Consider the following 6,848-nt stretch of genomic DNA (forward strand, 5'->3'; position numbering starts at 1 on the left):
CTTCCAAGCTTCACAACTACAGTCCCATGTTCTTTGACCACAACACTCACATTAAATTATACCTCCTTTATCCAGCACATGTTCTTGAAGTACTGCTTTCCTACTCTAACCTTTCTGATGCTGTCCTCTCCCTTTCTTCACTTTAGCACTCAGAAATGCAGGATGTTTCATTTCAAGTCCCAAGATCCCGTTTTGATTTTTCTAGTGATTTCCAACACTATCAAGATGGTCCCAGAGTCAGAACAGAAGCTATTTCACACATGCACACGCACAAGCTGCTGTTCCATTGAGGGACAACAAAAATTTAGATGCCTCACAGTTTTGGGAGAATGAAAATTCATCTTAACTTTCTAGACCAAACATTCATCAGAAGGACTGTGTTTCAAAACTGCAGATGAGGAGTCTGAAGAGACGTGAAAGCTTTATGGATTTGATTGACATGTCTGTCAGGGAAGTGAGAGAGTATTAAATATATCCTTCTTCACAAAGCAAAATTCTGTCATGCATAGACCTTTGGTATATGGTTTGCAGACCACTAACCTTTGTTTGTCCCTACAAAATCAGTGGTGAGAAGCAGCCTTGCACCAAGCTAGCCTAGGGAGAATCTCACTTCAAAGGAGTTACTTCGTTTCTTAACTTTGTAAGATATCACTCAGATATCCCTTAAAAGGAAGAACCAAAGCATCTGGAACCAACATTTGGATTTCATTCCAGCAGGGCCACTGTCTGGGGAAGTCACCCAATCATCTCTGCCATTGTCAGGAACAGCTCTTGCTGCCAGTGGAGAGCAATCCTACTTATAATTAGTTAATGAAAGGCAAGAGCAGTAAAACATACGTGTAGCACTATGCTGTCCTGGCTGGTATAAATGCACTGGTCTTGCTGCAAGGCTGAGCTGTCTCTGCAGCTTCCTCTTGCTGACCAATTTACAGGAAACTGCAAGAATGGACTGTAGCTAAAAGCAGTGCAAGAGGAGCACAGCAACAGACGAGGCAGAAGAATTAACAAAGCAACACAAAAATTAAAAAAGCATAAGAACCACTTTCTTTCAGCTGCAGCAAGTAGTCAGCTCAGGAGTCAAGTTCTGCTCAGAAAAATGCAAGACTTCATACATTATACATTTCCATAAGAGCCTACAGTATAGTAAGGCATCAAGTAAGGGCACAATCTGTTAATCCTTTACTGACTTGAACAAGCTTCAAATCAGGAGTAGATTATTAGAAGCCTTACTATTTTATTAATTCTACCAAACTAGTTTAGTCCTAAGTTTCTAGATCACAGTGGAAACACATCCACTATATTGACAGGTGATATGTTTGTCATCTGTATGCTTCACAACTGAAGATAGTAAAAGAGCAAGTGCAAATTACTTGCCTGGATCTTCCATCTACTAAGAAAGGGATTCTTGTGAAAATATGAAAAAACATGCATCAGAATTACTTCTGCTGGATCAACTGCAGCATTATCATTAACAATAAATAAACCAAAATCAGAAACAAAGGAAAAAAATACAGCCAGATCTTCCATAAATCCTCTTCCAATGTCAAAAGAATTCCTACTCTTAAAACTTCAACTAGCATTCCTTCCTTCAGCTTACTTTGGAAGAGCTGAAGAAGCCCTAATAAAATCTGAAATCTTGATAATATATATTCAATCTAAAATCAAGAAACACTTCAGGTCCAAAAGCTTCCAAGTTTCTACTTATACCCCATTGGCTCTTCAGCTCCAAACATCTGTAGACATATGAAACAAAAAGCCAGCCAGCACTGGTCTGCAATAAATAAACCATACATCAGAGATAGAGCTTATCTGTCTTAAAACAAAGCTGTAACTTTTTGTGATTGCTTCACCAAACAGCTTGGCACATGTTCTAGAAGATGATATCATGACTTTGATTTTGAGATATGGTTAATGTCATCTATTGCTCAAACTTCTCTAAATCAAAGTACTGTTGCAAAGTATTTGCAGTATAGGCATAGCATCTAAAAAAGCAAATTAGGCTGTGCAGCTGGAAAAGAAGCACCTTCTGAAAAGTCTTAATAGAAGAACATAACCATTGAACAGATTCTCTTACACCACCTAGCCTTGAAAATAACACAAGGCTTTATATTAATGTATTGCAGGGCCTCTCACTACACATTACCAATGCCCCATTTCCATTTACTATTCAAACTAGATGGACACAATCTTTTCTTCCTTTTAACTGTTACCTATATACAAGGTCCTTGTACAAGAGACTGTAAATGCTGCTATGGCTATGATTAACTGCTGTCTTTCATCAGTGCTTGTAGAACAATTTAAAGTAGAACATAGATAAAAAAGACATGTAACAAAGCAGAAGTACAACCATGATTGCCAAAATCCTTTTCCTGCAGACAGCTGTGCTGCAGACAGCTGCAAATGGAGTTTCCCCAAATACACGTAGACACGAAAAGTGGGAGTTTCCACAAGTGATTTATTTCCTTGGCAGAGGTTTTCAATTCCAAGATATTACTGTTAAAACAATTTTATTGCTAGGCTGGTTTGTGATGAATTGCATGCAATTCTGTCACTAAGGTACTCATAATTGATAAATTCTGTTGGACTCCAAAATGATTTCTGCTTAGATATCAAAACAGCTTTCAGCATTTAAGCTGGGAGACCATGGAACTTCAGTAAAAGCAACACCTAAATAAAGGCTTTCATTGATGATTTGAAAGCTTATCTGATAGGTACAACTTGCCATATAAAGTCTGTTGCTGGGAAATATTTTTCCTGCTTTCTTAGAATTTTACTTAAATCATAAATATAAAGTACATCAAAGTCCAAGAGGAAAAAAAAAAGGCAATACCCCACCTTAGTAGCCTACACTTAGGTTTACTATTTTCTACCATTTCTGGTACTAAAGCATTTTGGCAAGACATAAACATCCATCAGGTCATTGTATACTGTACCTGTACAAGACTAACGTAACTTAGGTCCAAGACTACTATTGCCAGATAAAGAGAGTATTCTGTCTGAATGCATATGTCAATCAACATAAATATAAGCAATTTTAAAACAGTCCTGCAGTAGGATATTAAAACAAACAAAACCACATAAAGCTCATAGAGAAAGTCCTTTTGAATGTCTATCAGCAAAAAACTGCAATGAGTAAATTCATAAACTCTACCACTGACCCCCATAGCAACCTACTCATTGAATCCTAAGGAAATGCAGCAAGCCCTGGTTTAGAGGAAGCATTTGATCTCATCATCAGAGTCCTTCAAGCCTGTGTGTCCCTCTCCTGGCAGACAGCAGGAACCTTAAAGTTAAAAAAATATACCTCTGCAGGCAAATGACTGCAACCAGCAGCAAAAAGGAAGCTCAACTTCTGTCAGATCCTGGAAAAACAAAACAAACATTTTCTATTTATATTTTGCTTCTAAAGAGACTATGTGATACAATTTAAAGACACGGTATAACTGCAAAGAGAAGAGAAGGTAGTGTGGAGATCTCATAGTAGCCTTCCAGTATTTGAAGGGGCTACAAGGAAGCTGGAGAGAGACTCTTTGTTAGGAGATGCAATGACAAGTTAAGGGGCAATGGGTACAAATTGAAGGAGGGGAAATTTAGGTTAGGTATTAGGAAGAAGTTTTTTCCTGTGAGAGTGGTGAGACACTGGCACAGGTTGCCCAGGGAGGCTGTGGCTGCCCCAACCCTGGCAGTGTTCAAAGGCAGATTGGATGAAACCTTGAGCAACCTGGTCTAGTGGGAGATGTCCCTGCCCATGGCAGGGGGTTGGGACTAGATGGTCTATAAGGTCCATTCCAACCCCTAAAATTCTATGATTCCATGCAAAGACTCTCTCTCCACTTTACCACTGTACAATATGGTAGATGGTACTGTTTTTAAATAATTAAGCAGTGAAGCATCTCATAGTTTGCTGTTCTCATACGTGGAAACTCTGACTATGAACCAGAATCTCAAAATAAGCTAATAACCACAACAGTGTAATTTATAGAATTAGAAGGTCCAAATGGGCTGTACTGCTAATGGACTGTCCCCACCTCCAGCAGCTCTGAAGCTCCTTGTGCTCAAAACCTCACACAAGTAAGTGGGTGTACTAGAAACACGATTTCTTTATTCTGATTCCAATGACTGTTCCATTTTAAATCACAATGCAAACTTCTCCAAAGGATGATGTAAATCCTAAGTATTTTGCCACTCTTACCTCACAAAACACTAGATGAAAGGACTGAAACAGGTAGAAGGCTGGTTTACAACAACCAGGATTTAAGACTACTGTATATTTCATCACTTAGGTAAATAGTCCTTTTGGGTTTTGGTGGGTTTTTGTTTTACTTTGTTTTTTGACAAGCAGCAAAAAAAAGAAGAATGCATGCAAGCTCATGCTTACTTTCAACAAACACTGAATTGTAAACACCACATTGTGTATACTTGGGATTTTAAGTGAAGATTTAAAAACTAAAACAAATGTACACTGCAAAGCTGTGCCAGAAAGACAGCAGTAAACAGCTTTAATTTGGAGGACATGAGAGGGAACAGCCAATTCATATCACTTAAAACAACCATAAAATGTGCAATCGTGTGCAATAAGCTTCTTCTACAAGGCAATTTGGACAATAGCCTTTTATAATTTATTTTATGGAAATCATTCTTTGCTTCAGAAGTATGACCAAAAGGAAAAAAATTCATTCCCCTAAATCTTGCTTAATTGAACTCCAACATCAAGGATTCACTTGACATTGACCTACATCTCTAAAGCTGTAGAGTTGCATTCAAAAATGAGTTCATGTAAGGCTATTTTCAAGTACAGAAGACTTAAGCATTACTTTATAAGACATGAACAACAACATTCAAACTTCACATAACAGATCAGGTTTCCTAATCAAATACACTGCACAATGGTACATGGCATGGTGTCAGCAGTTTGCATATTATAAAAGTAACAAATAGCTGACACTAAGATAGGCCAAAGCCAAGGAGCTAAAATACAAGTTCTAGATTCTTACTTTCTATCTGATGTTGATGTCACTTAACTCTTCTCAAGTCAGCTCCTTTTCAGACCTGTCTTGAGTGTCCAGACAGGTTTTGGGGAGGTTGGAGGACAAACTTTATAGGGTGGTGTTCTACAGGGAAGCTGGAGGACTCTTTGTTAGGAACTGTAGTGATAGGACAAGGAGTATTGGGTATAAATTGAAAGAGGGGAGATTTAGATTAGATATTAGGAAGAAGTTCTTTTAATCTGAAGGTGGTGAGACATTGGAACAGGTTACTCGGGGAGGTTGCAGATGCCCCAACCCTGGCAGTGTCCAAAGCCAGGTTGGATAAAACCTTGAGCAACCTCATCTAGTGGGAGTTGTCTCCACCCAGGGCAGGGGGTTGGGACTAGATGATCTTTAAGGTCCATTCCAACCCCTTAACATTCTATAATTCCAGGATGTCAGTCTCTGGCACTTCAAAATGACACCAATAATCCCATGAACTGCAGATTCTTAGGTGGCTGGAAAAATATTACATATCTGTGTCCAGTTTTTACACTCCTTAGATCTCACTCCATACAGCTATTCCTATTGTCCCATCAAGTGACCAAAAAATCCTAAATTTTGTAAACTGGAACACTCACTTTAAAAGATATTTCTACTTCCTTCCCACCAACTATTCTTACTAAAACTAAGACATACAGACTTATTCCAGACAAAGCTTGAGTCTAGCAGAAGCCTGGAATCTTTTACATATACTCCTCCTCCCATACATTTCCCCTCCTTTTTTTAATTTTAAGATGCTTCTGGGCATCACATTAAGCTATCCTATCACGGAGAACTTGATTATTTTCAAATCCTTTCTCAAACATCTCCATCTCAATTGTCACATCTAAGATCGTGCAAAGGCCATTTGGCTGATTCCTGGTCTCATTGACTCTTCACCTCCAAAAGTTAGGGTTTTTTATTAGAGACTAAGAAGAAACATGCACATATATACAGTTCTTAAACAAATGGTGAATGTTACAAACTTCAGCAACCCTTCTAATCTTCTTGGTAGGATGAGCTACAAAGAATACATAGCCTTTATGCACCATTCTCTTTTACAGTTTCCTTGAATACAGTGCAGCCAGACTCTTCACAGAGATGAGCTGGTTATGACAGAAGGGCTCCCTTCTTCATGACCTCCAAAATCTTGTGTTTTCTGCACCACCTAGAACCAACAGCTTTTGTGTCCAATGAGCCTGTAAGGCATTCTTTCATTTCCAAGTTCTGGTTCTACACAGAATTCATATGGAGCACAAAACATTTCCAGCAAAAGCTTTTACAATATTTACAGATTCTCTTCCTGCTATACACATCTTAGCTATTATTATGGCATTCTAAATACTTGTTGTACACAATGAAGAGCTGAAGCTGGATTTCACTTGCACAAAGGAAATTCAGGAATTTGGGTCAATGGGATCAGTCCTGTTTCAGCCAAAGTAATCAAACCTGACATCTTTGTATGGTAAACACAACAACAGTTCCCTCAGACCCAAACCAAATGACAGATCATATATATCACAGATGCATTGATCCAGCTGTGTGCATTACTGCTACCACAACATAAAACATCTACAAAAGCTGAACTTAAAGGAACAAATGTGCTGTTTCTGCACACTTTTAAAATACTTAATGCTGTTTGTGACATTTTATTTATTATTTGAAACCACAGATGATACATTTAACACCCTCTAGAAAACTGCACGTAATAACTATATGAAAGTGCAGCTGTACATTACTAACACATTTATACCTACAGCCATAAAAAGAAGTCTCAGCTTTAGAGGTGTACTAGAAAGCATTGAAATTGCATTACACTCTGTCCAGAAAGCCTTCCCT

Source organism: Acanthisitta chloris, unplaced genomic scaffold (genome assembly GCF_000695815.1).
Source record: "Acanthisitta chloris isolate BGI_N310 unplaced genomic scaffold, ASM69581v1 scaffold37290, whole genome shotgun sequence".
In the NCBI taxonomy this organism is placed as follows: domain Eukaryota; kingdom Metazoa; phylum Chordata; class Aves; order Passeriformes; family Acanthisittidae; genus Acanthisitta; species Acanthisitta chloris.